Raw genomic sequence first — 23711 nt, 5'->3', positions numbered from 1 at the left:
GGAGGCTCCGGCGGCGGCGGCTCTCTCGCCCAGCATCACATGGCCTCGCCGAGCCTGCCCCTCTCCTTCGCTCCCTCCCGCCCTCCCTTCCCCGTGAATGTCATTACTCACTGGAGTGGGGGAGGGGAGGGGGATCCCGGGAGCTCCTTCCCTCCTCCTCCTCCTGCTCCTCCTCCTCCCCTCCTTGGCCCGCCCCTGGCCCGCGCCGGAAAAGCCAACGCCAGTCCTCTGTCAGACTTGGTGGAAGGGTGTTAGGCGCCCCAGGGAAGAGGCCCATGCCCCCCAATAGCTCCAATCTGGCCTGCCACCTAAAAGAAGATTCCACCATTATAAACGCATTCTGCCTCTCAATCTTCTAAAAGGCAAATAGGAAACTGGCATTATAGAAATCCATCCCTTTTTTTGTACATTAGTGTCTGGAAATAGCTTGTCTCTCTTTGAAGCTGTTATTTTCTAACTCTTTTCCTGGAGGACCCATAAGGGCAGAAGGGAACAAAGATGATTTATTGAACACTTACATAGATAGCATGCACTCCTGTGTGTCCAGGCACTGTCCTAAGGGCTTGACGACCATCAATTCATTTAACCCTTGCAATAACCTATTAGCCTCATTTTACAGAGGAGGAAACTGAGGCATGGAGAGGGTACGCGACCTTACCCAGGGTCACCTAGCTAATAAGTGGTGGAGCTGAAATTCGAACCCAGGCTGACTGGCTCCAGAGTCTGCACTTTCAGCCATAGGGTCATAACATGACATTCATCTGAACGACAGCACAGCAAGCATTTATCAGCCCAAGTGCTGGACATGCATCATCTCATCTGATCTGCACAGTAATCATTTTTCCCAGAGGAGGGAGGTGAGGCTCAGAGATGTCAGTTCATTGGTCCAAGGTCACATCTTCACCCTTGGAGACAGGCATGACTAGAGGAACCTGCAGTGCCTTTGCTGTCACTTAGTTTATCTTAAACATTCATGGGAACATTACATAAAGTCCCTTAATATAGCCTTGCTGACCTTGCTATAATGTTTTATTTATTGTTGAGCAAATAGATGGTACCAGGAAAATAAGCGTCTCAGTTTGTTCCTTCACCCCCACCCCACATCATGCTACCAAGGACTCCTGGTCCCATCATCATCGCCCCAGACCAATGAGCACAGCTCTGGCGCAACCAGTGTTCTTCCTTCTACCAGATAACAAAAGTTCTGTGGCTCATGGGTTTCCCTTTTTGCTTTGGTTGCCAGGAAGCTTGGAGCCGCATTCCAGTTGCCACATCAGCCTCCCTAGTGCAGCAAATGCTCTCTTCATGAAATTTTTATTTCATCTTCAAGATGTTTCACTCATCATTTGATTTTGCGAAAAAGGACATGGTGTGTCTTGAGGGAAAATTCAAATATCTGTGAAATCAGGGAAATAAGACCTTAGAAACTGGATCAATGTGGAAAAGCTGGGTCCCTGTCTGTATCTTTGACCTGAATGCATCCAGAGAGGCTGACTCAGAGCAGTCACACTGAAATATGTACTATTTATCTCAACAAATCTTAATTGTACACTCACTGTGTGCAAAACACTTTTTGAGGCAAAGTGATAAGACAAACTGGCCCGCTCTTTGCATGTTTTACTTAGCAATGCATCTTGGAAAGAGTTTTCTATCAGCAAAATTTCTTTCCATACTTTATAAGAGGCCACACTGTATGTATGCACCACAAAATGATGGATATACATGCTGTTCCAGTCTTTTGTTATAAAAACAATGTTGTGGTGAATATCCTTATTCATATATACTTGTACATGTGTTTGAGGATAATCTGTATGATAAATTTCTAGAAGTGGAATTGTTGGATCGAAGAATATGTCTTTGCCAAAGTTTCCTCCGAAAAGCCTGTACCAACTCATACTTCCCACTAACAACCTACAAAAGTGCTTCTCTACATTCCTGCCAATACAGCATATTTTTAACTTTTTTTTTCTTTTCTCTGGGTGAAAAAATGGTATCTCATAGTTTTTATTTGCTTTTCTTTTTTGACATTTTATTATTAAAAAAAACTCAAACATGTGAAACAGCAAAGAAAAGAGCTCCACAAACACCCATGTATCTATCATCTAGATAGAATCATTGCCAAAATTCTACCATATTTGTTTAATTGGGGGGTGTGAGGACCTGAAGTATTTTGAAATAAGTTATAGATAGGGTATTTCATCCACTAAATACTTCAGAGTTACTTTATATCTAACACAGGTCATTTTCTTATATGAGACAATACCATTTCCCCCCCCCCTTTTTTTTTTTTGCTTTTTAGGGCTGCACCCACAGCATATGGAGGTTCCCAGGCTGGGGGTCTAATCTGAGCCACAGCTGCCAGCTTACGCCACAGCCATGGCAATGCCAGATCTGCGCTGCGTTTGCGACCTACACCACAGCTCACGGCGATGCCGGAGCCTTAACCCACTGAATGAGGTCAGGGATTGAACCTGTGTCCTCATGGATACTAGTCAGATTTGTTTCCACTGAGCCACGACAGGAACTCCCTGATTGCATTGTCCTTCAGCTTGTCGCACTTCCCACCTCCAACCCCTGTATTTCTTTAAACTAGAACTTAGATCTAAAGGATAGATCAGGTTCAGCTTAAACGTTTTGAGGTCAAGCATTGAATGAACACCGTCGTGGGTGGTCCTGTGTGTTTTATCAGGCCTCACATCAGGAGTTCTGAGATGTCTTGATGTCTCACCATGAATGATGCCAAGTTTGATTCCTGGGTTAAGGTGGTGACTACATCTCTCCTCATGTCTATTTTCCCTCTTCCCACCAGAACCTGTGGGGATCCAGTTCCTCACCCATGAATCGTCCTTGACTGAATCAGTTAGTAAGCACTGAACAGTGATTTCCTAATGTTGTCCTTTCATCTGCATGTATCAGCTGACATTCTTCATTTGAACTTCATTAATTATGAGTGAAATTGATTCTCGTCTCAACTGTTTAAAAGCCATTTAAATTTCTTTCCCAGCGAGTTGTCTGTGTTTCCGTGGGGACCTGGGCAAGTGTGGCACTGCGTGATGAGTTCTTACTCTGGAGCAGGAATGAGGGGTTGTGCTAGAGTCAGGAAGGGACAGCCGGCACACCCCGCCCCGCCGAGGCACCGGACATGCCAAGGGAGGCTCCTGAGAGCTCGCGGCACCGGACATGCCAAGGGAGGCTCCTGAGAGCTCGCGGCTTTCAGTGTGGGTTCCTCCAAAGCAGACTTGAGACAGGAATTGAAGGAGAAGCAGCTGATATGGGAGATGAAGGAAATCCTGGAGGCAAGTGGGGAAATGAGACAGGAGAAGCGGTCAAAGAAGGCGTGGTATCAAGCAGGTTAGCACTCTGAGCGGCTGGAGCTTAATCCCGTGGGGAAATTTTGAGGTCAGGGTAAAGCACTTTTATCCACCAGAGGGAGAGAGCGGGGGTATTTATATACCAAGTTCAGTCTGTCATTGCTTAAGCTTGCTCCTTGGAGGCGGGTTCATCGCCAGCACTTCAGGTCTGCCTTGCCGTTGGCAGAACGGGTCCCCTGGGATCACAAAAATCCCTCAGGTAATACATGTGGGTGCTGCCAGCTGGGGTGAGCCAGGGTGCACTGAAATGTAAAAGTGAGCACACAGGGAGGGCACCACTAACTTTTGTGCAGAGACCTTTAAGCGGAGGCTTTAAGGCTGAGGAGGCATGAGCCTACTGAAGAGAAGATGGGGAGAGGGGTGCATGCTCTGGGCACAGAGGACAGCAGGTGCCAAGGCCCAGAGGTGAGAGCCAGAGTGGTGAGTCTGAGGGACTTGTATACTTGAACTTTCAGGCGGCTGGCGGCAGAGGTGAGAGATGAGGCTGAGTGGTCTCATCTGCCAGGTCTGTCCAGCCACTGTTAGGAGTTATCACATCATAGGGCTGAGGGCACCAGGGAGTCGCTGGAAAGTTTTATGCAGGAAAATAAGGACCGTTTGGGTTCTAGAAATCTGAAAAAGCCTGAAGTGTACATATCGACCTTCCAGGGTATTATTCCACACTGGGGGCCAAATGTGCTCTGCCAGTGATGGGATTCCTGCCCTTCTTCCGTGACGACTAGGGATGGGCGTGGCCACAAAGAGGTTGCCCTTGAATGTGAACTCAGGGCACAGTGAGATGGGGAATCTTGGACCCACTGTTATAAATATATATGTGATTATAAAAACAGCTCTGAGCGTTTTCCGTGCACCAGATACTGTGCTAAGCACCTTAGAGTCATTATCTCAGTTGAGGTGATACTGTGATTCTGATAACATGGATGCGGAAAACTGATGCTCAGGTGGATGGAGTTATTATTAGACCAAAGTCATGAGCTAACAAACAGGCAAGTCCATAGCGAATAGAATTCTGAGTGTCCAGACAATAAGGGATTAGAAAAATAAATTAGACTCTATCCTTACTATGGGACAATTTATAATTCACTAAATGAGGAAGGTTACAATTAAAAAACAAGTTACAAGTATATGTTACCATAACATTTCCGTTTAGCTTAGGTTACTATAAATGTGAAAAGAAAAAAAAAAAAGCAGATTACCAAGAAAGTGTGTAAAATTTTCAATTTTAAAAATATAATAGTAAAAGTGTTGATGTGGTTAGATTGAGCTGAGATGAGCCAGGGGCAAGAGAGATGATGAGTGATTTTTTTTCTTCTTCTTAATTGGATTTTCTCGTTTTCCTAACATTATGGACTGAATTGCATCCAAAATTCGTATGTTGGAGTTCCCTGTTGACTCAGTGGGTTAAGGGTCTGATGTTGTCACTGCTGTGGAGCAGGTTCAGTCCCTGGCCCCAGAACTTTCCACATGCCATGGGCAGGGCCAAAAAAATTCCTGAGTTGAAGCTCTAACCTGCAATGTGATTGTATTTGGAAATAGAATCTTTAAGGAAGTAATTAAGGTTAAATGAAGTCATAAGGGTGGGACCCTAACCCACTGGGACTCATATCTCCTAAGGGGAAGAGACACCAGGAAGTTTCCTTTGGTGCAGCGGGTTAAGGATCCGGCATCTCCACCACTGTGGCGCAGGTTGCAACCGCAGCACAGGTTCGATCCCTGGCATGGGAACTTCCACAAGCCGTGGGTGCTGCCAAAAAAAAAAAAAGGGGGGTGAGGGGAGACACCAGAGACCTCTCCTTCCTCTTTTGAGCACCAAGGAAAGGCCATGTGAGGACATAGGCAGTGAAAAGGAAACCATCTAAAAGCCAGAAGAGAAGTCTCATCAGAAACAAAACCTGTCTGGCCCCTGAGCTTGGACCTTCAGCTTCCAGAACTGTGAGAAGATATACTTCTGTTGTTTAAGCCACCCAATTTGTGGTATTTTATTGTGACAGCCAAAGCAGATTAATATAGCTATAATAGAAGTGCATTATTTGTATCTTTTATTTTTTATTTTATTATTATTTTTGTTTTTGTTTTTTAGGGCTGCACTTGAGACATATGGAAATTCCCAGTCTACGGGTTCAATAGGAACCACAGCTGCCGGCTTACACCACAGCCACAGCAATGCGGGATCTGAGCCACGTCTTCGACCTACACCACAGCTCACGGCAACGCCAGATCCTTAACCGACTGAGCAAGGCCAGGGATCGAACCCCATCCTCATGGATACTAGTCAGGTTCATTTCTGCTGCGCCACAATGGGAACTCCTGTACCTTTTAAAAAGAACTCAAAATCGATTTTTTAAAAAGATACTTCTTGATTTCCCCTTACTCCTGGGGCAAAGCTGGTCTTGGTCCCTGCACTACAGCAAAAAGGGGAGGAATTCACATGGTCTTCTCACTGCTCTTTAGCCAGACCCTTTACGAGGGTCCTACAAGAAAAAGAGTCTTATCGTTCACACTTGACAGATGGGGCCAGCAAACAGGAAACGCCTGGCCTCATATCACCCCTCAGGAAGCAGCAGAGCTGGGGGTGGGATCTGGGTCTACCTGACCCCAAGACACACCTGAGTTCTTTTCTCCTCATACAACTGCCTCCATAAGAGATGCTGCATTGGTCACTGTCAGGGGTGGGGTAGGGATGGGCGCCCTCTTTCAACCTGTAAGGATCACTCAGGAGAGGAGTTCCCGTCGTGGTGCAGTGGAAACGAATCCAACTAGGAACCATGAGGTTTCGGGTTCGATCCCTGGCCTTGCTCCGTGGGTTAAGGATCTGGTGTTGCCGTGAGCTGTGGTGCAGGTCACAGATGTGGCTTGGATCTGACATTGCTGTGGCTCTGGCATAGGCTGGCAGCGATAGCTCCCATTAGACCCCTAGCCTGGGAATCTCCATATGCCGCGGGTGCAGCCCTAAAAGGACAAAATACAAAAAAAAAAAAAAAAAAAGGATCATTCAGGAGAGTGCTTTCAAGAAGCTTCCAAGTTCTGGGTAGGATGAATGGTTCTCCTGGCAGTTAGAAGTTGCCTGAAGGAATTCACCATGAGAAATCCTAACAGCGAATGCTTCTAACGCTTACCTCTGTTACATCAGGGCTTGCTGACTTGGGAAGCTGCAGAGATCAGGGAGATGCCGTAAATGCCATAAATATGAGGCTGACCAGGTGTGAACCCACAGGGTATGGTGGAGACTGTGGGAATCATAGACCATGTGTTCCACCCTCCGGGCAGCTGCTTCTGGCTCCAGCCAATTACCACCCTCCTGGAATGCAGAACCGGTTGCCAGTTATTCTGGGTTTTCAAGAACCTAGATGTGCAGATGTTTGTGTGAAGTAGCTCATTTTAGAATTTTTTGATCATTTTTTTAAATTTTTTATTTTATTTTTATTTTTTTGCCTTTTTGCTATTTCTTGGGCCGCTCCCAGGGTATATGGAGGTTCCTAGGCTAGGGGTCGAATCGGAGCTGTAGCCACCGGCCTACGCCAGAGCCACAGCGACTTGGGATCCGAGCCGAGTCTTAGACCCACACCATAGCTCACGGCAACGCGGGATCCTTATCCCCCTGAGCAAGGCCAGGGATCAAACCCACAACCTCATGGTTCCTAGTTGGGTTCATTAACCACTGAGCCACGATGGGAACTCCTCAGGGATCTTTTTTCTGCCTTACGTTTCCCCAGCTTGCCATCTCCTGAGCATCGTTTGTGAAACAGGCTTCCGGGCCTCACCTCCAACCTTGACTGTTTAGGGGAGAGTTCAGTAACCTGTACTCCCATTGAGACTCCCAAGAGGATTCTTATATCAGGTTCCACTCTATGGGCTGCCCCCTCAGATTATCTGGGGAACTCTGTGAAATGTTAATCTCTGGACTCCAAACCCCTAGAAATTCTCATTCAGCTGGTCTGCGGGGAGGGGCCCTGACTTCAACACATTGTAAAGTCTCGGGTGACTCTGATGTGCCGCCAGGACTTAGAAGCACTGCCTCTGGTCCCCAGCCAAACTGGGCCGGTCATCAGAGTCACGGGGGGAGACTAAAGTAGCAAGAGAGAGAGGGAGGGAGGAAGATCAAGTGAGTCCTGACCCTGGGAATAAGCATTTTAAAAAATTCTTCAAATGATTCTAATGTGCAGCCCAGGTTGAGACCTACTGAGTAAATGGACCAGAAGATTCTGATTCAGGGATTTCCTGTCGTGGCTCAGCGGAAATGAATCTGACTAGTGTCCATGAGGACACAGGTTCAATCCCTGGCCTTGCTCAGTGGGTTAAGGATCCTGTGTTGCAGCGAGCTATGGTATAGTTTGCATATGTGGCTCGGATCTGGGATTACTGTGGCTGTGGTGTAGGCCAGTGGCTACAGCTCTGATTCGACCCCTAGCCTGGGAACCTCCATGTGCTGCCAGTGCAGCCCTAAAAATAAAAAAATAAAAAAATAAAAGATTCTGATTCAGTAGGTTTGGGACAAGCCAAACTTTCCATATTTTTAAATTTCCTCCAGTAGTCTGCGATTCTGCTGCCCTAGGGCTTTGCTACTCAGAGTGTGGTCTGAAGTGTCAGCATAATCACCAGGAGCTTGTAAGAAGTACAGAATCTCAGACCCTCCCTTAGACCTACTGAGTCAAAATCCACAACTTCAACTCCCAGGGGTCAGCACACACACGAGTGGGAGAGGCGCTGCTCTAAGGCACAGGGGCTTTTTGCTGGGAGGACAACAGATCGATCTTCCAATCAGGGCTGACTCAGCTTCTCTCCCATCCCTTCTCACCTCCTCTTGAGGCTGCAGAACCTTTTCTAGTGTCACCAGCATAGTCCGTCCTCAAAGGTCTGAGCCTCACGGCCCCCACGCTGTGGCCATCTGTTCATGGATACGTTGTTGGAAGGTCTGGGCATGCGCACAGGTTGATGACGCAACAGGGGGCTGCAGGGAGGGGCATCACAGGCGCTGGGCACTGACTTGAGGACAGGACCTTGGGATTGGGTGCTTCCCCTGAAGACCATCTCTTTCAATTTGCAGGTTGGAGAAGAGAACAGACTTGTTTTGGGAGGTTCTCAGACCCATCAGAGGAAGTTATAGGGATGGAGACTGCCGTTCAATAGAAGGAAACGTTTCAAACAAGCAGAAAGGGACTGAAGCAAAGGTAGGAAGCTTCTTGTTCCTGGAAGAGACCAAGCAGAAGTTGGATGGCCTTCAATCAGGGGTACCTGGAGGCAACATCTGGATTGGATGTGAGCTTGAAGGAGGCTTCTGCTTGAGGCTGAAACATGCAGGGCCCCCCAAAAGCAGGGAGGCTGGGTCAGGAGGTAAGAAGAGCAACATAATCCAGGGTTCCTCTGTGCCCATCAGTCTTAAAGGCAGTTTGGCTAAACACAGACTGTGTATGCAGTCATCTCCAAGTGGGTCTCCACCAGTTTGCAAGCATGAGGTCAGTGGCTGGGCTTCCCGTGGGGTCCAGAGCACCTGGCACAGGGTCTGGCATATAACAGCAGCTGTCCAGTAATTATTTGTTAGCTTAAATGTAAATGATTAAAAATGAGCAATAGTCCTTTGTCTATGAATGATAAATTTGGGGCACTCCTTTTGTGCCCTATAAAGCATTTTTATCAGGTTTTCAAACTGTGTTTTTCTTGTTTTCTCATTAAGTTCTATTTTTTTCTTTTTTCTTTCTTCTTTTTTTTTTTTTTTTTTTGGCCATGCCCACGGCATGTGGAGGTTCCCAGGCCAGGGATTGAACCCTCACCACAGCAGTGACAACATCAGGTCCTTAACCTGCTAGGCCGGCAGCTGTAGCTCCAGTATTGAACTTCCATATGCCACAGGTGTGGCTGTAAAAAGGGGAAAATTTTTTTTTAAATAAAAAAAGAACCTCTTATCTGGAAGGATCCCAGCAACATGGTCTCTGGATAGGTGGAATTAGGAGTGTTCTCTATGAAGTACTTTTTGCTAAGCTGTATCTTCTGATTTTGTTTTTTTCTGTTCTGAGCATCTATTACTTTTGAAGAAGAAAAAAACTAACCAGAAGGAACTGGACTGGTTCTAAACTTGATTTTAAATCTCTAATTTACTTTAGCCAGCTTTCTGTAATTGACAGTGTTTTTATTTGAGAAAATTGCACATTGGAAAAGAGCAAATGCTTCCAATAACCAGTGAGCAAGGAGGCTGAGGCCCAAAGAAGTAAAGGGACTTATGTGTCCCAGAGAAACAGCCAGGCAGGAGCAGGACTCAGGCCCTGACTCGAGAATGGGTGTTCGCCCCTCACATCACACACTCCCGGCCTTCCTTCTAGGAACCTCTTGCAACTCTCCCTCTCTCGCCAAGTCAGCAACGCGGGGGAGTCTCAGGCATCCATGGCCTCATAGGCTGGACACTGCATCCCACTGTGTGGATGGATGGACGTGTGTGGATTCCAGAGATTGGAGAGAGCCATTTAGATCAGGCAGCCTCACACCTGCCCTTGCTTCCTGTAAAACCCCTGGCTGCAGTCCTGCCCGCCAGCCCCAGGCCACTTCCTATTGCCCACTATGAAAGTCTGCTATGGGGCGACCTGCAAAGGCTGCAGGCAAGCCTATACCGCTTCTGCCACATGGGACATTTTCTTGGGAGGATCCAGCTAAGACCGATGCGTACTCCATGACCATTGCCTCTCGGCTGGTCCTGCCATGCTGGGCCAGGCTTGGGACGGGGCTGTACACCTTTTCCATTTGGACAGGACCCCGTGGAGGGAATGTGAGCATGATTCTGCTGCATCAGAGCCGATGCCAGCAGCCCCAGGGGCTTGGATCGCCATGATGGCGCCAGATTCACAGGGTTCATGGATCTCAGGTTTCACAGCTGAGAAAGGAGCCTGAGGATTTCTTTTCTTTCTTTCTTTTTTTTTTTTTTTTTTTCTGACATCTGGGCAGATGAATCCATGGCAGGTGTTCTGGGCTAAGGTCAGCCTGGAGTACGTTTTGTCTTAGAGCTCTGGTCTGTGGTGATGAAGGTCTCTGGGCTAGAATGATTCCTGGGGGTGGCTCTTGGGTCTGGGTGTATGCTGGGAGGTACTTTGGAAGAGCAATCAAGAAACTCTAAAGGCAGAGGAGGGGGGACTTGAACCTGAAATATTAACAGCTTCTCGAAGCCCACAATTGAGGATTTCTTGCGACACCTTATCAGGGAAAAATAAGCAGGCCTGCAATTACACTATCAAATCTGAAGAACAGATTGCATACGAATCTTCAGAGAGGTATAGACTTAAAAAAAACCATTAATGGTTTCTCCAAAAAATGCCCAAAATATTACATGTTCATTATAACAAACTCAAATAATACATTAAGGAAGAAGTAAAGCCTTTCTCCTGCAGAAGTGCAAAATGAAATATGGTATCATTTTTCAAGCTACCAAATTGGCAAGATTAAAAAGAATGGTGGGAGTTCCCATTGTGGCTCAGCAGTAATGAAGCTGACTAGTAACCATGAGGTTGTGGGTTTGATCCCTGGCCTCTCTCAGTGTGTTAAGGATCTGGCATTGCCGTGAGCTGTGGTGTAGGCCACAGACGCAGCTCAGATCTGGCCCTGCTGTGGTTGTGGTGTAGGCAGGCAGCTATAGCTCCGATTAGACTCCTAGCCTGGGCACCTCCATATGCCGCGGGTGCAGCCCTAAATAAAACAATAAATAAATAACAAATAAATAAATACATACATAAAAAGAATGGCAGTGGATTTCCCTGGTGGCCTAGCAGTTAAGGATCCATCGTTATCACTGCCATGGCTTGGGTTTGATCCCTGGCCCAGGAACTTCTGCATGCCACAGGCGCTGCCCTAAATAAGTAAACGAGTCTGTACGTCAAACAGAATGACAATATCCAGCACTGGCAAAGTGTAGGCCAGGTTTTTCAATCTCGGCACAATTGACATGGCTTAAGGGGTTCCTTGTGCCTCACACTTTAAAATCCCCAAGGTACCATCATATGCCCATCTCATCAGATCCTCAAAGTAATTCTTCTAAGTTGGCAGAGAGGTAGTTATCTCCATCTTGCAGATGGAGAAACTGAGCCTCAGAGTCCAGTGACTTCCCAGGAGCTGACCAGGAGGAATGGTAGAAGTGGTGGCCTCCAGAGTCCCGGAGACACCCCCCCCCGGGCGCCCCCCAGCCCCCATAGTAACAGAGGCAGCCCCCCCCCCCGGGGGGGAGGGTGGCTCTTGTAACCATGAACCTAATCTTCTTGCCCTGCACTTGCACTCTTCCGGGGGCCTCTACTCCTTCAGTGTCTCCTCAGCTCCTATTCCTTCAACCAAAGCTGGCACTCATCTCCCAGAGTAAGGCTCACCTCCTGGCTCGCCTTTGTTGAAGGCATCGTGCTTTAGGAAGAGCAGGGATGAGCAGGGATTTAAGGTCTGACCTTGTCACTCTCCAGCTCAACAAGTGGCTTGGCCTCTCTGGGCCTCATCTGTAAAATGGAGATGAACATACTTAGTTCCCAGAGTTGTTTTGAGGATCCAAGCAATTACGTGTGTGAACGCATTTTGTAAAATATAACTGACTTAGCAACAGTAGTTCATTTTAACAAAACTCTCATTCTGTGGGGTTAGAATAACACTGCTAGGCTATCTGCAAATAAGAGCCGTACATTGAACGGAAATCAGAATTTGAAATATGGCAGAAAGATGGGCCGGCTATGTTGAGAAGGTCACCTGCAGAGCTCAGATAATGGGTCAGTCCATCTCTGCTTGTACCTTACCTGAGCCAGGTTCCTTTGGAGCCCGTTACTGGGTCTGGGGACCTGCGCTGTCCCCAGGGAGAGATGCCACAGGCTAAACATCTGAGGGCAGGGGGAAGAGGGAATCAAGAAAACCCAGTTACCAGCACCCTGGGTTGTGTTTCTACCCACAGGAAAATGGACCAGGCAGGAAGCAAGTTAACATATCTATCCTGGGTTTATGGGACTGCCCAGTTAATTTATTAGCATTATAAAAAGTAATGTATGGGAGGTCCCGCTGTGGCGCAAGGGATCGGTGATGTCTTGGGAGCGCTGGGACATAGGTTCCATCCCCGGCTTGGCACAGTGCGTTAAGGAACTGGCGTTGCCATAGGTGCAGCTTAGGCTCAAACTGTGGCTCAGATCTGATCCCTGGTCCAGGAACTGCATATGCCTCAGGGCAGCCAAAAAAGGGGAAAAAAAGTAATTATGTAGAAGCACCACAGGCGTGGGACTGTCTCCTGCCGTCCCACTGAAATGTGATAAATACAAGTGACCTTGTAAAGGACTGGCAGCCACAACAAGCAGACTTAACCAAGCTCATCTCACTGCTGGAGAGCGTGTAGGGAGGTGGGCCTGAGTGTGTGAACCTTTCTTTCAGACAACTTCCTGCTGCATTACCGGAGACTTTAAACAGTTCATATCTTCTCATTCAGGGGTTCCAGGTGTCAAATTCTACTCCAGGTAAATAGACACACGTTTTATGTGTGTATATATACACACAGATAAACAGAATTTTCAGCACAGAATCCTTTTTAAAAAATATTCTTGTGTTTATTCAAGTGTGATATACACACCAGAAAGTGCACATGTCCTAAGAGCACAGCATGTTGAGTTTTCACATGTTAGATGGTACCCGTGGACCCAGCACTCAGATCAGGAAACTGCATGTTATCAGCATCCCAGACGGCCCCTCTCCTGCACTCTTCCAGTCACTTCTCTCCCCTTCGTCCACCACACAACCTCAGTACTCCCCCCACTTTTTTTTAGGGCCACACCTGTGGCATACGGAGAGCTACAGCTGCCAGTCTACACCACAGCCACAGCAACTCAAGATCCAAGCCGCTCCCTCGACCTACACCACAGCTCATGGTAGTGCCGGATCCCTGACTCCCTGAGCGGAGCCATGGATCAAACCCACATCATGGATACTAGTTGGATTTGTTTCTGCTGCGCCACAACGGGAACTCCAATACTGACTTTTAACAGCATAGGATTAGTTCTATTTTTGCACTTCATATAAGTGGAATCATACTCTTTTTCAGAGTTCTTTTTTTTGGTCTTTTTTTGCCATTTCTTGGGCTGCTCCCACGGCATATGGAGGTTCCCAGGCCAGGGGTTGAATCAGAGCTGTAGCCGCCGGCCTACACCAGAGCCACAGCAACGCGGGATCCCAGCCGTGTCTGCAACCTACACCACAGCTCACAGCAACACTGGATCCTTAACCCACTGAGCAAGGCCAGGGATCGAACCCAAAACCTCATGGTTCCTAGTCGGATTTGTTAACCAGAGCCACGACGGGAACTCCCAGAGTTCTTTATTATAGCAAATACACGCACATACAACACACACACACACACACACACACACACAAAACTGTCCAAAAATAAAGAATGGTTAACTACAGAAGAAATGATGGATATATTTAAGTAGACTAGAATTGTCATTAAAATTATGTTTTTGAGGAATATTTTGTGACATGCAAGATGCTTATAGTAGTTAATGAAAAAAGCAGAATATAAAACACAGTTTATCAGCAAATAAAATACTCACATTTAATAACAATAATAATGATAGCAGCAGTTAGACACTCTCGGGAGCCAGGCAACGTCCTATTGCATCACTCACTTGATTTCTCTGAGGGGGCTCCTATCATTAGCCCCATTTTTCAGAGCAGTACATGGAGGCACAGGGGCTGCAGCGTCCAAGGCCACACAGCAGGGTGAGCGCGGTGAGGTGGGACTTCTACCAGAGCCAGCCCAGCTCTTAGGCACTTTGCAGCCCCACGACAAAATGCTGGCAGTGGTCACTCCCATGCTGGTAATTGGGAGAAGCTCTGACATCAGCTACTGGGCCACCCAGGGCTTCTCTCCTGAGAACCTGAATCTCATGCAGAGGGACACGGAGGGGTACAGATGTGTGGCATCCGGTAGCAGTGCCCCCAGAGAGGCTGCCTGAGAACTCCTGTTGCCTGGGAGTGGCTCCGTCCCCAGTCTGAGGAGGCCTGGCTGTTGAGCGTTCCCTTCTGTGGAGGGAGCTTTCTGATGTCCTTCCAGTAAATTCCTTCTCCACTCCAGCAGGTCCGGGTGGATTTCTCTCTGGCACAGGCTCATTCGGAAAGCGAGTGAGGCGAGAAGGTGGCTCGGTGAGGCCTGCGGCCTGCAGAGCACAGGAGAGGGGTCTGGGGAGCAGACGGAGGGGCTGAGAGGACTGGGCGCCTGGACCAGGAGCCAGAAGGGGAGGGAGCCGAGGAGGGCCCGCACCCACGGTCAGACGGGTGCTCGAAACTCAAGCAAGGGAAGAACGGAGAAAGGGGGCCGCTGAATTAGGCAGCAAGGAAGTCCCTCCTGCCCTTCTGTGGCCAGAAGCATGTCACTGGGGATGACAGTCTGGTTGCAGCAGACTGAAGAATGAGGCTCCTAGAGGAGTCGCTAACTATGGTTCTAAAGGGGAGAAAAGGACAGGAGCTTAGGGGGAACCCAGGTAAAAGGGGACTTTGTGGGTTTGGGTGTTTTTTCATTTTTTTAAAAGTTATTTTTATTTTTTTGCTTTTTTTTCAGGGCCGTACCCACTGCATATGGAGGTTCCCAGGCTAGGGGCCTAATTGGTACTACAGCCACCGGCCTATGCCACAGCCATGCCAGACCTGAGCCTTCTCTGTGACAGCAATGCCAGATCCTTAACCCACTGAGCAAGGCCAGGGATCGAACCCGAAACCTCATGGATCCTAGTCGGATTTGTTTCCGCTGCGCCATGACAGGAACTCCCCTTAATTTTTTTTTTAAATAAGAGAAGACATTATGTTTGCATGTACAGAAAAAATGGTGCAAGTGTCCCAAGAAGGTGCTAGAGAGACAGCAGCCAAGGTGACGTCACAGTGGGAACTGGTGTTGGAGGGAAGACCTTCCGAGGAGGAGGGAGGAGGGGAGAGTGGCTGTAGAGACAGGAAGCGATGAAAGGACAGAGGACAAGAGTTCAAAGGACAGAGGACAAGAGTTCAGAGGGCGTCTGAGGACACAGGCGCATTTGTGTGTGTGTGTGAAATCTTTCCCTTTTGCCTCAGGCAGAGTAAGAAGCTTTTGAATTATAGGTAAACGTCAACACTTGAGAGGGCAGACGGGAAGAATTGAAAAATTCTTGGGAGTTAAGGCCAAGCCAAGAAACTGTGACACAGCAGCTCAAAGACAGAATAAGCTGAAGATCCTTATCAAGACACAGCTTCGTGTTCGGATTTCAAAAACCAAATGCAGCCATTGTGAAGTTAGCAGATATACTAAGTATGACAGCTTAGAGGCTTAGCTCAATAGCTTCGGAGCCAGGCTCTTTAAACCTGCTGCTACTGTGGTTTTGTGTAGGTAAAACACTGACAGGACTCAAAAAATGGAACACAAGGTCCACTTTGCAAGGACTGGCTGCCTGGCCATTCTCTGAACTCTTCTCTTGGTGTCCTGTACATCTTTTCAGTGTTTCCTTATGCAGACACAAATAATACAAATATGTGTATTCTTAGCTTGCATTTTTTTTTTTTTTTTGGGTCTTTTTGCCTTTCCTAGGGCCGCTCCCGCGGCATATGGAGGTTCCCAGGCTAGGGGTCTAATCGGAGCTGTAGCCGCTGGCCTTCACCACAGCCACAGCCACGCTGGATTCGAGCCGGAGTCTGTGACGTACACCACGGCTCACAGCAACACCGGGTCCTCAACTCACTGAGCAAGGCCGGGGATCGAACCCACAACCTCATGGTTCCTAGTCGGATTCGTTAACCACTGCGCCACGACAGGAACTCTTTTCTTTTTTTTATTTTTTTTAACCCACTGTATCTCAGCGACCTTGCCTTGGTCCAGAGAGCGTCCTGTTTTCAGCTACACAGTATTTCAGTGTGGGGCTACACAGTTTGTGTGTCCGGTCTTTACAGATGGACACCTGGGTTGTTTCTGATCTTTTGCTGTTACAGACAATGCTACAATAGCTAACCTTTTACACAGATACTTGTCATTTCTTATTTTTTGCAGTATCTGAGAGAGCCTGTTGCCTACTGCCTCACCTCCTCCCTCCAGCCCCACCACATATGCTGGTCAAACTTTTGAGATTGTTGCCAATCAGAGAGCTTAAAATTGTTATCTCTGTGCAATTTTAACAAGCACTCATCTTTTCATATGTTTAAGGGCCATTTGTATTTTTTTTCCTGTCACCTACCTGTTCATGTCCTTTGCTCATTCTCTCTTTTTTTGCTGCTGCAAAAGTTCTTAACCTGGGGTCTTTTTCATAGGGTCTCATGACTCAGATAAGGTTAAGGAGAGGGGGAAAAAGAACAGTCATCCTAATCCAATGCATATCTTATGGTATACAGAGGTTTGGTTTTTTTTTTTTTGTTTTAAAAAACATTTTATTGAAGTTTAATACATATACAGAAAAATGTACCTATACTATGTGTCATAGTTTCATGAATTTTCACAAACTGAATACCTCCTATTATCAACATCACATCAAGAAACGGAATATTACCAGCACCTGAGCAGCTGCTCTGAATAATCCCTTTCAGTCCTCACCATTTATAGATTCTTTACTACTTGATTCAGTTCCTTGGCTTTATATCCTCCTGTCATTATATAGTTTAAATTGCAGAGGTGAATGAAAATGTGAGCTAGAAGGCAAGTGATTCACTAACACTGGCTGCTCATCAGCATTAACCCACTTGAAAAACCACTCTACTGTGTGAAGGGCTGCATCCCTCTGCGGTCCCAGGGCTCCCCCTGCTGGTGATCAGTAGTAAAGCCTCCCATTCCCTCTGGGTTCTTGAGGACTGAAATTGCCGCAGACCTAGCCTGAACCTGTGCACAGACTTATCGCAGCGTCCCAAAGTCCCCATTCTGCTAGCCAGTATTTGAGGAAGGCAACTATCGAATAACAAACCATAATAGCTTTGAGGCTATGAATAGAATGACAGCAAAGAGCAGTTAATCTCCACTTCTCCAACTCTCGCCTGTTCCTCCCAAACAAGAGACAGTTGTGAAGGGTTCTGCTGCTAAAATCAACTGTCAAAGGGGCAGTTACGGTTCTCAAAAGCCAGTGGGCAATTGTAATTATTTACTGAGCAAGATGACTGACCACCTCCCTCACTCACTCCATTCTGCTGTGGACCCAGTGCTGGGTACCAGGGACACAAGGTGCAGCTCCGCCTGATGGAGAAGTGTGAGGACTGCTATGGAGGCACTCAGCGAAGGCGCGCGTAACCTACATATGCAGGGGGAGCAGCGGCTGAGGGGCAAAATAAGGGAAGGTTGGGGGAAATGTGCTTCTTGCCTGCTAGAAGCTTAGAATTTAGCTGGAAACACAAGAAATGTATGTGTAAAAGGCTAAAAAACAATTTGAAGTACCTGACATCCCAAGTGACATACTTCTGCAGTCCTGGATATGTGAAGAGGCCCTGGGCTGACAAAGCTGACGGGTGCTATTAGAGCGAGAAGCTAAGGGCTCTTCAGTGGTGGTGAGGGGAAAGAAAAGATGTCCAGGAAGCCCACAGGCCACTGAGGGGGTCTTGTGGAAGGAGAGAGGGGAAGGGTCATCCAGGGTAGGAACTTAGGGTTGCTGGTCCAAGAACTCTGCCATGTCTAACATATGGAGATTCCCAGTAGCCAAACTCAAGGGCGTGGTCTCAGTAAACACTGACTGATGACCTAGGACCAACTAGCCCATGAGCTTCTCAAGGGCTTCTGTACCGCCCTGGGCAAGCAGCAGGTACTCACCAAGGACGATGGAAAGGACAGGATGGAACTGAGGACATGAAAGGCACCGCGGTCCCACAGCAGAGCAGAGCCGACCAGGACATAACTCTCTTTACTCACCATCTTCCAATATGATTGACACCCACAGAATTCCCATCACTTCACTCCTTTGATAACAGAAAGAGTTGCGTAGCAGGGTAATTGTATGGATTAAAAACATTTAGTTTCTTGCCTATAGTGAATGCTCAGACGCTTTCATTTGACCAGTAAATACCAAGTGCCAACTTGGTGCCAAGCGAGAGTTTTGGCCCTGGGGATAGACTGTATTTTCAACAACTCTAAGACATTATCATTTTATTTTATTTATTTATTTTTTAATTTTTTTTGTCTTTTGTCTTTTTGTCTTTTGTTGTTGTTGCTATTTCTTGGGTCGCTCCCGCGGCATATGGAGGTTCCCAGGCTAGGGGTCCAATTGGAGCTGTAGCCACCGGCCTACGCCAGAGCCACAGCAACGCGGGATCCGAGCCACGTCTGCAACCTACACCACAGCTCACGGCAACGCCGGATCGTTAACCCACTGAGCAAGGGCAGGGACCGAACCCGCAACCTCATGGTTCCTAGTCGGATTCGTTAACCACTGCGCCTCGACGGGAACTCCAGACATTATCATTTTAAAGACTCACCATTTATTGTAGGTCCAATTAAGAAAGAAAACCATGCTACAGATAAAATTAGGACACACTGTTGATCACAGGATGTATCCACATTTTCAGAGTGCTGAATTGTGGGAAAATGTGCATCTTAAGATTCAGGGGGAAAAACACTGATAAACAAGATCCAAGGTCTGGGTCCCCAGGTAGCTTCTTTTCTAGTGAGGAGAGTGATAATGAATATACATTGTCCACTAGTGACAAACGCTTCAATGACAGATAAAGCCAAGTAAAGGGATACAGTGTGAGGATGGGGGCTCCGGTGGCCCAGGAAGGCCCTTTTGGGGAATTTTTTGTTTCATAGTCCCCATTTTATTATTTTTTAATTGAAGTATAGTTGATTTAAAATGTTTCAGGTGTATAGCAAAGTGAGTCAGTTATATGTGTATATCTATATATATATTCGTTTTCAGATTCTTTTCCATTATGACAAGACATAGATACTGAAGGTTATGACAAGATACCAAAGTACAGCACCAATTGGCACAACACTGTAAATCAACTATATCATTTTTTTTTAAGGGTCAAACCTGTAACATGCGGAGAGTCCCAGGCTAGGGGCCTAATCCGAGCCACAGATGCTGGCTTACGCCACAGCCACAGCAATGCCAGATCCTACAGCAACCTACACCATAGCTCATGGCAACATCAGAGCCTTAACTCACTAAGCAAGGCCAGGGATCGAACCAGCAACCTCGTGGTTCCTAGTCAGATTCATTTCCGCTGCACCATGACAAGAACGCCTTTAGTTTTTAAAAAGATCCTGAATATAGTTCCCTGAGCTGTAAGTAGGTCTTTGTTTATTTTACATATAATAGTGTGTATCTGTTAATCTCAAATACCTAATTTATCCCTCTTCCCCCTTTTGGTAACCATAAGTTTGTTTTCTATGTCTGAGTCTACTTCTGTTTTGTAAATAAGTTCATCTGTAATCACTTTTTAGAGTCCACATATAAGTGCTATCATATAATATATGTCTTTGACTTAATTCACTTAGTATGATAAGAGGTTTCCGTAGTGTAGTGGTTATCACATTTAGTATAATTTCTGGGTTCACCCATGTTGTTGCAAATGGCTGAGTAGTATTCCATTGTGTGTTCCATTTCTTTTTTTCTTTTTGGCTGTGGCATGCAGTGACTTAATGTGAGACCTCAGATCCCAGACCAGATTTTGAACCTGGGCCATTGTGGTAAAAGGGCCAAATCCTAACTACTAGACCACCAGGGAACTCTCAATGCTACATCTTCTTTATCCATTCATCTGATGATGGACATTCCCGCTGGAGAATTGAAATGAAAAGAAACTTGCATGAAGAGGTGAGTTGTGGGTGAACAATGTTCCAAGCTGGAAGAACAACAAATACAAAAAACCTGGGAGGGAAGTAAGTCTAGTGAGTTCCAGGACAGGCAAGGGAGGTGTAGTTGGATCACAGTCCCAAACCTGCCCAAACTCTGGGCAGCCAATTTTCTCAAGCCCAACAGTATCTCCCAGGTAGAAGTGGGCATCCGTGGTCTAGTCAGGATGTGCAAGTGGTGGAGGGGCTGAGGATAAGGAAGCCGGTGTCACTCTGTGATCAGGAAGGTGAGTGGAGTCAGACGCCTAGATGTGAATCCCAGTTCTGCCATTTATAAGCTGTGTAACTGTGGGCAAGTTACCTAACTGTTCTGAGCTTAGTTTCCTTAGCTGTAAAATGGACATGCTAAAAACACCTGTTTCAGTAGTTGGTTGTGAACATTAAATGAGACTTTATAAATCAACACAAATGATCACTGTTGTCACCATCTTCTACTCCAAGATGGTGTAGACATTTTAAATGACATGGTGTAGACATTTTACATTTAATAATGTCATCAAGGTAAGGAATAAATTATTTGAGCTTTAAAACATGAGAAAAGACTACTCTTCCAGATTACCAACTGGTAGGATAGCAGTCATTTCACTGGGAAAATAAATTTTTTAAAGCTTTGAACTTGCCTTCCCCAAAGCGATTTTTTAAAATCAGAATGTGGCATTCCCGTCATGGCGCAGCGGAAATGAATCTGACTAGAAACCATGAGGTTGTGGGTTCGATCCCTGGCCTCACTCAGTGGGTTGTGGATCGGCGTTGCTGTGAGCTGTGGTGTAGGTCACAGACAAGGCTCTGATCCCCCATTGCTGTGGCTGTTACGGAGGCTGGTAACAGCTCCAATTAGGCCCCTGGCCTGGGAAGTTCCATATGCCGGGGGTGCAGCCCTAAAAAGGACAAAAAGACTAAATAGATAAATAAAATAAAATTTAAAAATAAAAAATAAATAAAATCAGAAGTTATCTTCCTATATAAATTGATTGTTTTTGCAGTCTAATTTGATGGAATGAATTCTCCTCTATTCAATCACTTAGAAAGTACATGTAACAAGAAGGACGTACACTGTTAAAGGCATTTTACAGCTACCACAGCTTTCTGATTAAATGGCATCACTGCGTGCATTAAGTTGATAAATGCCAAGTCAATTTCCTGAATATAAAATCTCCACATAGGTTCAAGGCTTTTTCTGTGGCTGGAAAGATCCTGTGCTGCTGGTGTAGGAGGCAGTCTGGCTTTGTTCCCACACATCACATGCTTTGTGGCTTCTGTCTCTCATTCTAAGTCATGAGGTGTCAAACAGTGAATCAGGCCTATATATGACTTGGAATTTCAGGCCACATCAGGGGGTGTGAGTTAACAGACTTTCTTCCCCAGAGGTTCGCCTTCCAAATACTCCCTGAGTAATGAGCCACATCCTCAGAAAGCATCCAGCTTTACGACAGAGACACGCGTACCTAAAAGGAAGCCTGGAGTTTCTGTCGTGGCACAGTGGTTAGCGAATCCGACTAGGAACCATGAGGTTGTGGGTTTGATTCCTGGCCTTGCTCAGTGGGTTAAGGATCCAGCGTTGCCGCGGGCTGTGGTGTAGGTCGCCGACACAGCTCGTATTCTGAGTTGCTGTGGCTCTGGCGTAGGCCAGCATCTACAGCTCCGATTAGACCCCTAGCCTGGGAACCTCCATATGCCGCGGGAAGCAGCCCTAGAAAAGGAAAAAAGACCAAAAAAAAAAAAAAAATATATATATATATATATTAAATAAAATAAAAGGAAGCCTTTTAAAACTTTAGTTTTTAGTATTTAATGCCATCATAAATGGAAATGAGGTAAAATGAAGCATGCACCAAAACTGTACACAGCACAGCACCTACTCACCTCCAGAATTCAACTCAACTAGATACAGTCCCTGCCTTCAAGGTTGTGTGGTTTTATCTGAAGCAGTATTTTTGACTAACAGCTTAAGAACATGTATTTGGTCTTAATGAAATTCACTTGGCAACTTCTGAGGGGAAAAAAATGCATCATATTTTCCTGCTTCTTATTCTAAGATATACTGAAAGATGGTAAGCAGTGGACTGCCAGGCTTTTGAGACTGTTTAAATCCTGATTCGGTCACTTCCTAGCACTGTGTGACACAGAAGAAGGGAGCTAGAACAAGCTAATATCTGAATCCCAGTCATCCTCATCTGTTGTGTAAAATTACAGGAATATTAAACGTGCAAACACGTGCATGGTTGCTGCGAAGAAGCGGGGAGCCATCATTAGAATTTGGTTTGATGTTGGGACTTAACAATTAACAGGTTTCTTTCATCCCTTGTCAGTTACTGAGCCTCTGGTATGAACAAGGATTTAAAAAGGTACCCAGGGCCCAAGACATGCTTTAACAATCTTATAAAATAACCTGTAGATTCCATCCCCAGACATGGGCCAGGCATTCCAAAGTCTGGCTATAGTTAAGTTGAACATACCAAGCTATTTTCAGCAGCCTATCCAATTAGGTGATTATAGCTAAGGTACTGGGGAGTGGGAGGGTCCAGTTTTGGTTCAAGTGACAACCTCACACAAAGGTTGGCCAGAACCAACTCGAGCCCATTTTACTGAGGAAGAGCATCTTTTCCCACAAAGCTCTGAGAAGTGCGGACGTGGAACTGGGGCATGTGAGTGAGCTGGTGTTGGAGGGAGTAGCAGCCGTTGCTCAGCCCATCCCTTCTCTGTCTGCCATCCAAGCAACCGTCGGAGTCCTACAAAAGGAAAAGATCCCTAAAAATTACCTGCTTAGGTGAACTGCCCAAACCTTTTTGCAAAATTTGGTATGCCTGTGCACGTCTCTGTCGAGGCGGCCTACGATTCACACCAGATTCTCAACGGAGTCCATGCCTGAAAACAACGAGATGTGCTGAAGCAGTCCAACGTCCTCATTTAACAGAATGGAGAAAGCCAGAGAGGGAAACAACAAAGGTATTTTGTAAACGCATTTCAGTTCCAATTTCGGCCTAATGTTCACGGTACTAGCTGTGTCGGATTCCCCCTTGCTTTTCTGCAGCCCTGGGGGATCCCCAGGAGGCGAAGGCTGGTGTTCGAGCCCCAGCGATACCGCCGGCAGTCCAGATTCGCGCATCCAGGAGACTCGCGCGGAGCGTTCAGAGGTGGCTCCGTTGCGTAAAGATCCACCCACCTGGGCCTCACCTCGCGGAATTCCGTAGCGTTGTTGACTCCAGGTAGCGCTCCAAGCACAGGAAGACCGCGGAAAATCGAGGTGGCTCCGTGACAGCGAGAAACAACCCTCACTCACCCAGTCACTCACCTGACCTAGAGAAGGAAGCAGGCACGCCCCAGAAAGCCATCCCCAGCAAACTCTTTGAGAAGGGAGGAGCGAGCGAAGAGAATAACAGGAAGTGGCGTCAGGCGCACGTGTTTTGAGAGGGGCGGGTGCAAGGCGTTTGAGAGGCGCGGCTACAGCTCCGCGCCTGCGCAGTCGCTGCCTGCCGCGCTGCCGAGTCACGGGGGGGTAGGAGGAGCGCGAACAGGGGGCGGGGGGCGTGCCCGAGTGACGCAGGCGCAGAGCGACTCCGGAGGAGCGG

At 46.9% G+C, this 23711-nt stretch overlaps 2 long non-coding RNA genes and 1 other non-coding gene across 3 annotated transcripts; all 3 read right to left on the bottom strand.

Annotated features, from left to right (window-relative positions):
* Positions 1-2617: 2617 nt before the first annotated feature.
* LOC146395330 (uncharacterized) lies at positions 2618-12502 on the bottom strand. The gene is made up of 4 exons (XR_014832410.1): positions 11708-12502; positions 8167-8557; positions 6488-6669; positions 2618-3290 (listed from the first exon to the last, which is right to left on the bottom strand). It is a non-coding gene; the product is annotated as an uncharacterized LOC146395330 (long non-coding RNA).
* Positions 12503-16711: 4209 nt separating this feature from the next.
* Positions 16712-21807, bottom strand: LOC146395329 (uncharacterized). The gene is made up of 3 exons (XR_014832411.1): positions 18734-21807; positions 18119-18416; positions 16712-18066 (listed from the first exon to the last, which is right to left on the bottom strand). It is a non-coding gene; the product is annotated as an uncharacterized LOC146395329 (long non-coding RNA).
* Positions 21808-21906: 99 nt separating this feature from the next.
* On the bottom strand, positions 21907-23533 carry LOC106506689 (uncharacterized). The gene is made up of 2 exons (XR_002340076.2): positions 22985-23533; positions 21907-22871 (listed from the first exon to the last, which is right to left on the bottom strand). It is a non-coding gene; the product is annotated as an uncharacterized LOC106506689 (transcript).
* Between the last annotated feature and the right edge of the window lie 178 nt (positions 23534-23711).

The sequence above is a fragment of the Sus scrofa genome, chromosome 17 (genome assembly GCF_054392235.1).
Source record: "Sus scrofa isolate SSC_HxYL_T2T_F1_AM1 chromosome 17, Sscrofa_HxYL_maternal_Yorkshire_Landrace_v2.0, whole genome shotgun sequence".
Taxonomy (NCBI): Eukaryota; Metazoa; Chordata; class Mammalia; order Artiodactyla; family Suidae; genus Sus; species Sus scrofa.
Note: the sequence above shows the minus strand (reverse complement) of the source record. Positions and strands in the feature narration are given on the sequence as shown.